General features: G+C 36.3%; 1 long non-coding RNA gene across 1 annotated transcript; it reads right to left on the bottom strand.

Moving 5' to 3' along the window:
* Nucleotides 1–938: 938 nt before the first annotated feature.
* Nucleotides 939–7,707, bottom strand: LOC129633797 (uncharacterized). Its single transcript, XR_008705296.1, has 3 exons — nucleotides 7,043–7,707; nucleotides 6,831–6,956; nucleotides 939–4,013 (listed from the first exon to the last, which is right to left on the bottom strand). It is a non-coding gene; the product is annotated as an uncharacterized LOC129633797 (long non-coding RNA).
* Between the last annotated feature and the right edge of the window lie 7,016 nt (nucleotides 7,708–14,723).

Genomic DNA, 14,723 nt, shown 5'->3' with positions numbered 1-14,723 from the left:
ATTACTGATGATTCTTGCAAACTGGTACTGGTTCAAAAAATTCACTAATAAATATCCATTGCTTATTTGACAATGTATTAAAAAGACAACAGGTAAGTCACTGTACCCCATCAGAAAAATTGATTATACTTCCTTTGCCTTGCACCTCAGTTGTCTTTTATAATTTATGTCACCTCAGCTCATTGCACCGTCTTGAGTACTCCCTTTCTAGAGCTATACTCATTTTATCATTTGCTTCCAACAAACCTGCTTGATATATAGATTTCTGCTATAAAAATCGATCTTATAATACATGTTTGCCATATGTAAGTTTCCAACTGCTTTGAAGTTATCGATTGCCAGTCCTTAAGAACTTACTACTTACTCTAGCAGCAACATCACAGGTTTGCTAAAAATCCCACATAGTCTTTCATATTTGTGCTAGAAAAAACTTTGCAGAATTTTCATTTTCATTATAAAACAGGGTTTCGTGTTCATTCAGAATATACTCAAACCCATTTATATTTCATCTGCTAGAAACCATGAATCCAATCTATTGTGCTGTTCCTTTTCCCTTGTTTACTTACTTCTCTTCAATACTGTATCAATCTATAATATACAACAAATACAATCATCCTGAACACATGGAGGTGATTAGATAGTTGTCATACCTACAAACAGTTTGATTTTCACACAAGAATTTTTCACACACACACTTTTTGAAAGTGAAAAGATTAAGCAACTTGCCTGAAGCACTTAGCTGGACTGTAATTATATTTTCAAAAGGCCCAGATATGCCTTTGAAAGATAAACTATTCTCATTTTTTTCATTCTGAGAAAATTTTACTTTATAATTTTACTGGAGGTGCCAATAAAAAGTGTTGAAAAAAACAAGCATGTTGCCATTAAATTGCTTTATTAATAAGATTCTAACAAAAAGCTCTAGACCTGCAATTTAAACCAGAGTTTCATAGTATCTAGTAATCAAGTGACAAAACATTTGGAGAGAGCACTAATTTTCACAATGCAATTTGTATACTCTGGAACATTTAAAATTCAATTATGTAAAGTTTAAAAATAAAATAAAATTTAAAAAAAAATTACACTCATTTTACTTTTACCCTGTGTAAAAAGAACATCTTCCTCTTCTAAGGTTTATGATAATGATTGTTTTCTCAATTCAAAATGAATTTTATATTCAATTTTAATATCAATTTTGCCTGGAATGCTCATGGAGTGGAAAAAATTTGATAAATTTGACAAATTGCTCCTTACCACTTCTGTATTGTTTTCATACTGTTTATTTATTAAATTATATGTACATTTGTGGGAAAAAAAAAGAAGAAAATTTGCTCTATATAAGTAAAAAATAGTTTGGAAATCATTTTTGAAATGTTAATGGCTATAGAGAATTAATTAGTGTTATATTAATTATTGCTCATTTTAACTTAATTTTGGTTCTTTAACTTTAGAATGCATCTGGGACTTTACAGAATCTACAACATGCCAAATATTTTGGAGTTTATTTTGGCCATTAAAATATCCAAAAGTTCTCAATTTTCTACTAGGATGCATTTTTCTTAACTAAATTTGCTTTCCCTCTTTAAGTAATTTTTGTGACTATGTCCTCTTTTTTCATAAGCCCCAAAATAGATTTTAGTCATATCTCTGAAAAACAGATATTTAAATGTTCCCTTAGGGAAGATTAGAAGGTATTCAGATATAGTGATTTCTATAGAGTTTTTAGCCTATTTTATAGACTGTTGCCTTAACATTCATAAGAAAATGATAGATGATTTGTAAGGTGATATATAGTCTATTTCATTCTTTTTTTCTTAGCAAATAAATCTGGATTAATATATAACATCTTGCCTATTTCTGAATCTTATATTTACCTTATTCAAAAGCTAACAGTTATTGTTATTATATGTATCTAGATGAATGTACAGAGTCTGTGTTTGGAAAGTAAGTATAATTGTCTTTCTTCATTTCATGTTTATTAATCTACTTCCATGTGACCTTCATGTCTGAAGTGCAAGTAAAACCTTGTAAGAGAGGAGGCAACTTAGTTCTTGATACTCTATCCCTCCCAGGTTGCCAGTGAAGTTATCAAGACAATATGAGGGAAATCTAGTCACCCCTCAATCTAGGTTACAACTCACATGCAGGAAACATCAAATATAACTGTATAGCTAAAATATAAGGATCACAGGAAGAGTCAACTTGCAAATCTGCTCTAAACCAAAAGTAGTACAGATTCAAGGGAAATACATATGGTTGAATCTTATAAAAATGTTGGCTCATGATGTTGATGATGAATATAATATTTGGGTGGCCTTTGTTTAAAAAAATAAATATATTAGAAACCTACAGTGTTCATTACAGTATCATATTGAAATAAAATCAGAAATAGAGATCAATGAACAGAATAGAGAGACCAGAAATAACCCCAACTCATATATGGTTAACTAATTTATGATAAAGGATCTAAGAATATATTATGGGGAAAGGATAGTGTTTTCAATAAATGGTGATGGGAAAACTGGAGAGCCACATGTAAAAGGATGAAACTAGACTACTATCTTATATCACACACAAAAATTCATTGAAAATGGGTTGAACTCTTGAATTTAAGTATTTTAAGACCCTAAACCATAAAACACCTAGAGAAAACCATATGTGATAAGCCCCTTGACATTAATCTTAATGATGGATTTTGGGGATCTGACTTCAAAAGCAAAAATGAATAAGTGAGACTGTAAAGCTTCTGCTCATTAGGCAACTGCAAATTAAACTAGAACGAGATATTACTGCATACCCATTAGAATGGTTAAAATCCAAAATCCTGACAACACCAAATAATGGAGAGGATGTGGTACAACAGGAATTTTCATTCACTGTTTTTGGGAATACAAAATGGTACACAGCCACTTTAGAAGACAGTTCTGCAGTTTCTTCCAATGTTATATACTTACTATATGGTTGAGTAATTTAATTCCTTGGCTTTTACCTTAATGAGTTGAAAATTTATGTCCACATGAAAACCTACACATGAGTAGTTTTTATAGTATCCCTTTTCTTATCAGTCTTTATTTCCTTCTTGAGCATTCTTCTGCTGTTGTTTCTTTCACTAACTATTGATTTGACTCCCTATTCCATGAAAGGCACTGTGTTAAGTTCTTTAAGGCAGGAGTGGATAACTTTTTTGGTAAAGATCCATATATTATGAATATTTTTGACTTAGTAAGCCATATGGTGTCTGTTGTAATTACTCAGCTCTACTGTTGTGAAAGCATAGATAATATATTAAAAAGATGGACATAGCTGTGTAATAAAACATTATTTATAGAAATAGCTTGATGAACTTGATTATGTGTGACTTGGTTTGCTGATATCTACATTAAGATATTCAAGTATCTCATGCCTTTATGAAACTTGCAAGATAGTAGAAGATATCTATGTGTAAAAACACATTTTATTACAAAACATAGCCAAATAGTTGGGCTTTCCAGTAGCATCTGCTTGCCAGTGCAGGAGACACAAGAAATGTGGGTTTGATTCCTAATTTTGGAAGATATCCTGCAGAAAGAAATCCAACCTGCTCCAGTATTCTTGCCTGGAAAATTACATGGACAGAAGAGCGTGGCAGGCTACAGTCCATGGGGCTGCAAAGAGCTGGATGTAATTGAGCACAAACACACAGTTGAATAGGTACATAGACACGAGTTCAAGTGATATGTTACAGAAGTAAAGAAAAGACACAGAAGTTAATTAACAAAGACTTCAAATATACATTTGCATGAGATACCAGTACTCATGCCTGGAAAATCCAATGGACGGAGGAGCCTGGTAGGCTGCTGTCTATGGGGTCGCATAGAGTTGGACACGACTGAGCGACTTCACTTTCACTTTCATGCATTGGAGAAGGAAATGGCAACCCACTCCAGTGTTCTTGCCTGGAGAATCCCAGGGACGGGGGAGCCTGGTGGGCTGCCATCTATGGGGTTGCACAGAGTCGGACATGACTGAAGCGACTTAGCAGCAGCAGCAGCAGCAGCAGCAGAGCAGCAGCAGACCATGAATGAGAGTGAGAAAAAAGGGATGTTGCAATTAAAGAATTTGGCTATTCATCTGAATGAAAAAAAAAATATGGTGACATTTTAAACATTCCTTATTCATTTTGATGAACTCATTGGTTAGAGTGGCTACTGATATTAAAATTTAAATCTAATAACAATTCATTTCTGTAGATATTGGGGAGTACATGTCCATTTTCTGTTGCACTTTAAATTTTAGATTATTAATAAATGGAAATCCACAAATGAATAGAATTATCCAGATCAAGCTTTATTTTATTGGGCTCCAAAATCATGCAGATGGTGACTGCAGCCATGAAATTAAAAGATGCCTACTCCTTGGAAGAAAAGCTTCTAAGATTTAATATTAAATAAAAAGCAGAGACATTAAAACACAGAGACATCAGTTTGTTGACAAATGTCCACATAGTCAAAGCTAGGTTTTTCCAGTAGTCATGTATGGATGTGAGAGCTGGACCATAAAGAAAGCTGAGCACCAAAGAATTGATGTTTTCAAATTGTGGTACTGGAGAAGACTCTTGAGAGTCCCTTGGACAGCAAAGAGATCAAACCAGTCCATCCAAAAGGAAATCAACCTTGAATATACTTTGGAATGACTGATGCTAAAGTTGAAGCTCCAATACTTTGCCATGGGATGTGAAGAACTGACTCGTTGGAAGACCCTAATGCTGAGGAAGACTGAAGGCAGGCAGAGAGGGGGTGACAGGGAATGAGATGGTTGGATGGCATCACCAACTCAATGGACATGAGTTTGAGCAAACTTTGGGAGATAGTGAGGGACAGGAAAGCCTGGCATGCTGCAGTCCATGGTGTTGCAGAGTCAGACAAGACTGAGTGACTGAACAACAGCATGTGTAGAATATCTTATTATATTCTGGATGATTACAAAAATAATTCAGCATTTTGTAAACTTATTGGCAATAAGTAGATAAAATCATTTATTGCATGATTATAAATTTGCTTTCTATATCTCAAAGAGGAAATGGTCACTTGGAATAAGTTGTTAATCTGACTGACATAAAGATAGGCTATCAGAGATTTGCTATAGGGTCACAGTAATCCAAGTCTATGCCCCAACCAGTAACGCTGAAGAAGCTGAAGTTGAACGGTTCTATGCAGACCTACAAGACATTTTAGAACTAACACCCAAAAAGATGTTCTTTTCATTATAGGGGACTGGAATGCAAAAGTAGGAAGTCAAGAAACACCTGGAGTAACAGGCAAATTTGGCCTTGGAATATGGAATGAAGCAGGGAAAACACTAATAGAGTTTTGCCAAGAAAATGCACTGGTCATAACAAACACCCTCTTCCAACAACACAAGAGAAGACTTTATACATGGACAACACGAAATGGTCAACACCGAAATCAGATTGATTAAATTCTCTGCAGCCAAAGATGGAGAAGCTCTATACAGTCAGCAAAAACAAGACCAGGAGCTGACTGTGGCTCAGACCATGAACTCCTTATTACCAAATTCAGACTTAAATTGAAGAAAGTAGGGAAAACCACTAGACCATTCGGGTATGACCTAAATCAAATCCCTTATGATTATACAGTGGAAGTGAGAAATAGATTTAAGGGCCTAGATCTGATAGATAGAGTGCCTGATGAACTATGGAAAGAGGTTCATGACATTGTACAGGAGACAGGGATCAAGACCATCCTCATGGAAAAGAAACGCAAAAAGGCAAAATGGCTGTCTGAGGAGGCCTTACAAATAGCTGTGAAAAGAAGAGAAGTGAAAAGAAAAGGAGAAAAGGAAAGATATAAGCATCTGAATGCAGAGTTCCAAAGAATAGCAAGGAGAGATAAGAAAGCCTTCCTCAGCGATCAATGCAAAGAAATAGAGGAAAACAACAGAATGGGAAAGACTAGAGATCTCTTCAAGAAAATCAGAGATACCAAAGGAACATTTCATGCAAAGATGGGCTTGATAAAGGACAGAAATGGTACGGACCTAACAGAAGCAGAAGATATTAAGAAGAGATGGCAAGAATACACAGAAGAACTGTACAAAAAAGATCTTCACGACCCAGATAATCACGATGGTGTGATCACTACCTAGAGCCAGACATCCTGGAATGTAAAGTCAATTGGGCCTTAGAAAGCATCACTACGAACAAAGCTAGTGGACGTGATGGAATTCCAGTTGAGCTATTCCAAATCCTGAAAGATGATGCTGTGAAAGTGCTGCACTCAATATGCCAGCACATTTGGAAAACTCAGCAGTGGCCACAGGACTGGAAAAGGTCAGTTTTCATTCCAATCCCAAAGAATGGCAATGCCAAAGAATGCTCAAACTACTGCACAATTGCACTCATCTCACATGCTAGTAAAGTAATGCTCAAAATTCTCCAAGCCAGGCTTCAGCAATATGTGAACCGTGAACTTCCTGAAGTTCAAGCTGGTTTTAAAAAGGCAGAGGAACCAGAGATCAAATTGCCAACATCCGCTGGATCATGGAAAACGCAAGAGAGTTCCAGAAAAGCATCTATCTGCTTTATTGACTATGCCAAAGCCTTTGACTGTGTGGTGCCGGGGTCCAGCCCCAGCTGATCCAGGGTATTCGAAGGAGAGATGGCATAGGCGAGGGTCAGGAAACAACTGCTTAATTACACGTTAATTAAGGATACAAAGAGTAATAGAATGAAGATAGCTCAGTAGGAAAATTCAGTAGAGAAAAGAGGCTGAGTAGCTTGGTTTACGCGGGAGACCAATAAAACTTCAAGACAAGAAGTTTGCAACACTTACGTAGGCCGCAGGCGTCCTTCCGTTCTCCCGAAGGAGAAGAGACACTGAGGCCTCCCCGGTCGGATCTTAGAAGCCCAGGCATAATTAGCAAGCATGGTGGGTTCCGCGCTCCAGATGGAGACTCAGCTAGAATTTGGGAGAGAGAGTGACATGGGGAGACCAAGTTTCAGTGAACAAGGCCCGCACTTTATTTTCCAAAGTAGTTTTTATACCTTAAGTTGTGCATAGAGGATAATGGGGGAAGGGGTGGAGTCATGCAAGGACAGCAGTTCCTGGTCCTAATCGAAGCCAGGCTTTCAAACTTATCATATGCAAAACTTCAGGTGATTGACATCATCTTCTGGCCCGGAGGCCTGTTAACATTTTAAGAAACTTATTTTTCTCTAAAGGTGATTATTCCAAAGTCAGGCACCAGCCTCCAAAAAAGCATTGGACAAAGCTTCATTTTACATTTCTATACACCCATTATATCAATCAATACACTGCCAAGGACACAGTAGGTAAGGAGTATGGAGACTTAGCAGCAAACATTGGCCCAACAAGTGAAAAACCCTTCACCAATACAATTTCTAATCAATCTTTTAACTACTCAAAGGAATCTGTGTTTAGGCAGTTTAGAACATCTCCTGCCTCTCACAGTTGGGAGGCTCTGAACAATCACATGTGGCCGGAAAAACCTATTCAGGCAGGCTAGAGGATTTCCAAAGGAGTTTGTAGGTTAAACACTGTCACACCCAGGAATTATTAACTGGAGCTGTAAGCTAACTCTTTTTTCAGAGAGAGGTAGTGGGGGACAGCCCCCTGTAAAGTCAGAGGTGTAGGTGAAAGCACAAAGCAGAAAGTAGGCAGACTCTGGCCTGGGGGGTAGATGCTCCAGAATTTCCAGGGGGACTCCTGAGGCTCGATCCCGCCTTTGCGTATGCCGAGCCTCCTTCCTCATGACCTTTGTCATGGGCGGAGTTCCTCACGCTGGCTCCTGGCAGTGATAGAATTCCAGTTGAGCTATTCCAGATCCTCACTCAATATGCAATATGCCGGCTCCTGGCAGTGTGGATCACAATCAACTGTGGAAAATTCTGAAAGAGATGGGAATACCAGAACACCTGATCTGCCTCTTGAGAAATTTGTATGCAGGTCAGGAAGAAACAGTTAGAACTGGACATGGAACAACAGACTGGTTCCAAATAGGAAAACGAGTTCGTCAAGGCTGTATATTGTCACCCTGTTTATTTAACTTATATGCAGAGTAAATCATGAAAAACGTTGGACTGGAAGAAACACAAGCTGGAATCAAGATTACCGGGAGAAATATCACTAACCTCAGATATGCAGATGACACCACCCTTATGGCAGAAATTGAAGAGGAACTCAAAAGCCTCTTGATGAAAGTGAAAGTGGAGAGTGAAAAAGTTGGCTTAAAGCTCAACATTCAGAAAACGAAGATCATGGCATCTGGTCCCATCACTTCATGGGAAATAGATGGGGAAACAGTGGAAACAGTGCCAGACTTTGTTTTTCTGGGTTCCAAAATCACTACAGATGGTGACTGCAGCCATGAAATTAAAAGATGCTTACTCCTTGGAAGGAAAGTTCTGACCAACCTAGATAGCATATTCAAAAGCAGAGACATTACTTTGCCAACAAAGGTCCGTCTAGTCAAGGCTATGGTTTTTCCTGTGGTCATGTATGGATGTGAGAGTTGGACTGTGAAGAAGGCTGAAGCGCCGAAGAATTGATGCTTTTGAACTGTGGTGTTGGAGAAAACTCTTGAGAGTCCCTTGGACTGCAAGCAGATCCAACCAGTCCATTCTGAAGGAGATCAGGCCTGGGATTTCTTTGGAAGGAATGATGCTAAAGCTGAAACTCCAGTACTTTGGCCACCTCATGCGAAGAGTTGACTCATTGGAAAAGACTCTGATGCTGGGAGGGATTTGGGGGCAAGAGGAGAAGGGGACGGCAGAGGATGAGATGGCTAGATGGCATCACTGACTCGATGGACGTGAGTCTCAGTGAACTCCGGGAGTTGGTGATGGACAGGGAGGCCTGGCGTGCTGCAATTTATGGGGTCGCAAAGAGTTGGACACTACTGAGCGACTGATCTGATCTGATGTAAATGGATAGTCATTGAATTGAATTAATTTCAATAACAGAAGGCAAAAACTAGAATAATATAGATACTAGTTTTAATTTATAAAATGTAATATGTTATTAGCTTAACTTTAAGTTGTAAAATTTTAAAATTGTAAGGTATATAAATTTTACCTACCTTAGCCAGCTGATTTTTAGATCTAAGAAATGTTTTTCCATTAAAGTTCACTCAATGAGGAAACTGGTTGTGAAGACTTAGGCTATCATCTCAACCACTGTTTCCTGTCCCTACATTCCAGTTTGAAAAAAGATATTGATTTTTAGTGCAATCATGAATAATTATCACAGGGATGACTGAATATGAAGTGGCAGTGTTTGTTTTTATTACATTTGTGTCCTTGCTAAATCGCTTCAGTCGTGTCCGACTTTGTGACACCATGGACTGTAGCCATGCAGGCTCCTGTGTCCCAAAATGGAAAAATGTCTTCAAATTCATTGAAAATATTCTCTTCTAGTTAAAATTGGGCTCCATCTTCTTTTTTTCTTTACTAAAAATCTTTCCCTGGGTTTGGTAATTACTGGAATCCCATGTTTACGCCGCAGTTCTCTGGGCCTTAGGCAGGGCTTAGTGCAGCACAACTACCTGGCCTGTGATCTGCTGCAGCCTATGGAGCGTGTCTTTTGAAGAGTGCTGCATGGAAACAGAGCAGGGAAAAATGGAGACGTACAGTCAGCAAAGTTTATTTCCTATGTATAATTTTTAATTGAGGAGCAGCGGATGCTTAATGAAGTTGTCTCTGACACATCAGAATAAGGTACCTCATTCTATAAAATGAATAACAATTTTACCAAATATTTATAGTATTTTTACCATACACATAGATTCAGTTTTTGAGTCTCTGAATACAATATTATTTTTCATTTATACTTTTCTGAATTGCAAAAAATGGGAGATTATGTAAATTATAGGATGTTAGAAAGCCAAAGGAACAGAAAAGACTTGCAAGGGTTAAATCAAATGAAAAAGTCTGTAATTTTCAGTGTACTTAGAGTGAATACAAAGAATATAAATTGTACTGTTTTTACACGTGATTTTGGCCAACTTTTAAGAAATAATTACAATGGACAGACTTTACTTCATTTTAGAATAATGCAATTATATAGCTAACTCTTCTTTTTGTTTATTGTTCCCATGATTCTGTAATGGTTATTTTCTTGGTTGGATGGATAAACCTAATGACAGTTCCTATGAAGTCTTTTTGTTTGTTTTCCTATCAGTTTTGTAGGTTTTTCTTATTTTTGCACTTAAATGATTTTCTTTTTCTCTTTAATGAGGCAAATTATATATATAAGTATATAAAGTATACTTTAAAAACTTAAATGATTTTTTGAGTGCAACCAGTTGGAAACAATTTTATCAGAGATGATGAGGTTTTTTATACCTCATTTTGTATTTTGGTGACTGAATAAGGGACATTTAAAATTAAGCTGTCTGCCATATTACTGGAAATGGAGGTTAAACTACAGATTTTTTTTTTTAAATTGAAGCGTTTATCTAGACTCAGAAAAGCCTTTGTTTGGTTGTTAATGGAAGATTTTTTTGCATTATATTAATATCCTATTTTTCTTTTTGTTACTTCTCACAGTTACCAATGAATTTGTAAATGCAGTTCATTTCCTTCTAACTTCAGAAAATACATTCCTCTTGTTCTTTCACAGAGTTACCCTTTAGGTTACCTGAGTCAAATAGTATTTTCCTCACTTGACCAATGAGAAAACTGAAGCAAATTAAGATAAACAGATTTGTCTAAATTTACTTATCAAACTTAATAATAAATTTGAGATTTAAATACAGATCTTTTGCAAATCAGCATAGTTAGTATCCTATTAAATATGTTCTAAATTGTCACTTCAGAAATAGTGTCCACACATGTGATTTTAAATTCTTTAGTCGTTTAAATTATGGGACCACAGCAGAGAAATGCTGAAATAAAAAGAAACAATTTTATTATTGAAAATAATTTTTGTTCAGTTCATGTTATTTATTCTAAATTCACAGCATTGAAGGTCCATTTATTTTGTTTTCACCTTTAGCTGATCTCTACTTTCCCCCCAACTCTTTGCTTCTTTGCTAAACTTATTCCATAGTGCTCAAGATCTCTCATTCCTAAATGAGTAGGTAATCTTTCCCTACTTAAAAGATTGAAACCATGTTATCTCAGGGATTCTCTCCATCTTTACCTGTTCTCTATTTCTTTTTAGAGAAAATAGCATTATTCTATTACACAAAATTAAAACTGCCTACTGTCCTCTTTATACCATGGCTGCAGGTAATATGCTACTTCAGTTTTCTGCTTTTGAATTTTTCTATTCATTAATTCTTTGCTTCCAAAACGATCAGTTCTCACCTGTCCTAAAAATACCCCCTCAAATGGACTTCTTTCTCAAGCTATCATACTCTGCCATTCATTTCCTTTATGACATTGCTCCCAAGTTGTCAACAGTAAGCTTCCCTCCTGATTTTTTTCCATATTCACTTATTTCTTAAGTGTGTTGGTATTAAGTATTATGGGTCACAGTGCCTTTTTAGCCTCTAAAAATTAGGTAAACTAATCCTAGAAAAATGCACACAATGACCAGCTTTTTCATAAAATTTCAGGTATTTGATGTAATGAAGCTCACTGTAGAGTCCATAGAGAAGCTGTTTTTTTTTTTTGTTTTTTTTGTTTTTTTTTTTTGTTGTTGTTGTTGTTGTTTTTAGAGAAGCTGTTTTTAAGTTTTACTCTGCAGAAGAATTGCCTGGGGGGCTTGTTAAAATGTAAACTAGTGTGTTATCCTAGAATTTTGTTCACAGAAATTTAGAGAAGCAGCTTTGGAAATTTACATTTATAACAAGTTTCTTCTGTGTTGTAGACATAATTCTAAAGATCTCCTTTCAAGTTTTCTGGCTCTTGTTTACTCAAGTACTAACACAGGTACTGCTGTGAAGAAATTGCAGGTGGAAGTATGGTTACTAAGTTAGCTGACCTTAAAATAAAGATATTATCTTGGTTTATTAGAATGAGCCCAATGTAATCACATGCGTCTTTAAAAGCAGAAAAAGAAAGCAAGACTCAGAGATCAAGCAGAAGAATAAGGTCAAAAAATTGTAAAAGAGGAGAAATTAGGGTAGATTCAAAACATGAGAAGGCTCTGAGATGACTTACTGGTTCAGAGATGTAGGGGACTATGTGCAAGGTGGAAATACAAGACCACCTTACCCATCTCCTGAAAAACCTGTACCTGTATGCAAGTCAAGAAACAACAGTTAGAACCAGATCTGGAACAATGGACTGGTCCAAAATTGGGAAAGGAGTATGTCAAGGCTATATATTGTCAGCTTGCTTATTTAATTTATATGCAGAGTACATCATGCAAAATGCTGGGCTGGATGAATCACAAGCTAGAATTGAGATTGCCAGAAGAAATATCAACAACCTCAGATATGCAGGTGATGCCACTCTACTGGCAGAAGGTGAAGAGGCACTAAAGGGCCTTTTGGTAAAAGAGGAGAGTGAAAAAGCTGACATAACTCAACATTCAAGAAACTAAAATCATGGCATCCAGTCCCATCACTTCATGGCAAATAGAGGGGGAAAAAGTGGAAACAGTGACAGATTTTTTTTTTTCCCCTTGGGCTCCAAGATTACTGTGGGCAGTGACTGCAGCCATGGAATTATTAATAAAAGATGCCCCTTGGAACAAAGCTATGACAAACCTAGATAGTGTATTAAGAAGCAGAGACATCACTTTGCTGACCAAGGTCTGTAAAGTCAAAGCTATGGTTTTCCTAGGAGTCATATATGGATTTGAAAGATAGGCCATAAAGAAGGCTGAGTGCCAAGAATTGATGCTTTCTAATTGTGGTGCTAGAGAAGACTCTTGAGAGTCCCTTGGATAGCAAAGAGATCAGACCAGTCAATCCTAAAGGAAATCAGCCCTGAATATTCATTCGAAGGACTGATGTTGAAGCTCTAATACTTTGGCCACCTGATGCAAAGAGTCAACTCATTGGAAAAGATTCTGATGCTGGGAAAGATTGAGGGCAGGAGGATAAGGGGATGACAGAGGATGAGATGGTCAGATGGCATCACTGACTCAATGGACATGAGTTTGAGCAAACTCTGGGAGATATTGAGAAGGAGAGGGAAACCTGATATGCTGCATTCCATGGGGTCGCAAAGAGTTGGACACAACTCAGTGACTGAACAACAACAAATGTGCAAGGATTAAAGTATCTAGAAGTAATGAGAGTCTCTTGCTCAAAGTCAGCAAATAAATAGGAATCTTTTTCATACAACTGTTAGTATATGAATTTGACCAAAGCCTAAATGAGCTTAGAATTTGATTCATCACTTGAGCTTCCAAAAAGTAAAGTAGCTCTTTGACACCTTGACTTTAGCCCAATGAGTCCTGTGTCAGATTTCTGACATATACAAACTATGAGTTTATAAATTTTTGTTGTTTTAAACTGCTGACTCTGTAGTAATTTGTTACATAAGTAATATGAAATCTATATACTTGGTGGTTCATATTTTGGTAATCCAAGGGCCCATATCAAAGCATAATTGGATTTAAGTTAGGAGCTCTTGCCCTATCTTGAGATCTTAATCTTCAAATGTGCCAAGCAATCGTTGAAAAATATGGTAGTCTGATTTCTGAAACTAGAAATCTTTTCTCGATTTCTTCTTAGTCCTAATCTTTCTCATTTTCTTCAATATTTGATTTTGCAGATTATTCCATTTTTAAAATTACTTCTTGCACTAACTATTCAAATATTGTATTTTTATAATTTTTTCTTGGTCTCCTCATCTCCTCTTTTTTTGTATATCCATCAAATGGAGATTTCCCAAGATTTTTTTTGAGCATTTACACTCAGTTCTGAATTACATCATCCACTCTTGGCTTTTCATGTCACATCTTGAGAGGCAGAGTAATGTAATAGACTTCATAGAGGATTTAAAGCCAATAAACTTAGTTTGATTTTAAGCTACATATTTTATCACTGTCTGTTGACCTTCACAAGGTTATACTGCATAAAAATCAACCCTTAAGTCTAAGTTGTTTACAATACAAAAAGTTTATTTCCTCTCATATTTTATATCATATGTATTCTACTCTATTTCACATGCTTTATTTATCCTGGATCCAGGCTGAAGAAGAAAATCCTGTCTCCTGGACAAAAGGAAAGGATGGTACTGTGACAGATTCATGTGATTGTTCTTGAAGTTTTTAAATGAATATAACTTTTATATACATCTAGAGCAAGTCATATAAACAGCATGATATTCATAATCTGCAGAAATATATTCCTTCCTCAGAGAAGCATAGCAAATCATATGGCAAGGGGCAGGGATATATAATGCATCCACTGGAAAGGAGTTGGGGACAATATACAATTTATAAAAATTACTTTTATAACAATAGCAACTTGCTTGCGTTTTTCCTTAGTTTACTAATTGATAAATTGAAGATACCAAAATCATTCTACAAGGTTGTCTTTGATAGCAAATCAGTATGTATGTTTAAAATTCTTGCCTTGGAACTTGATGCATTATGTTTAATAAATATTGATTATTTGCATTCTTTTTTTCCAACTATTCTAATGATTTTTATCCTGAGCTTTAGGACCCAGATTTTTCATTGTTTGATGTTTTATTCTCACCACATCATTCCGATATGTTATAATCCACAGGCCCCGATTTCTCATTATCTTCCCTACCTAAACATACTTTTTTCTTGTTTCAACTTTTGAAAAAAGTAACC

Source organism: Bubalus kerabau, chromosome 19, assembly GCF_029407905.1.
Source record: "Bubalus kerabau isolate K-KA32 ecotype Philippines breed swamp buffalo chromosome 19, PCC_UOA_SB_1v2, whole genome shotgun sequence".
Taxonomy (NCBI): Eukaryota; Metazoa; Chordata; class Mammalia; order Artiodactyla; family Bovidae; genus Bubalus; species Bubalus kerabau.
The sequence above is the reverse complement of the archived record's forward strand: the minus strand, read 5'-3'. Positions and strand labels throughout refer to the sequence as shown.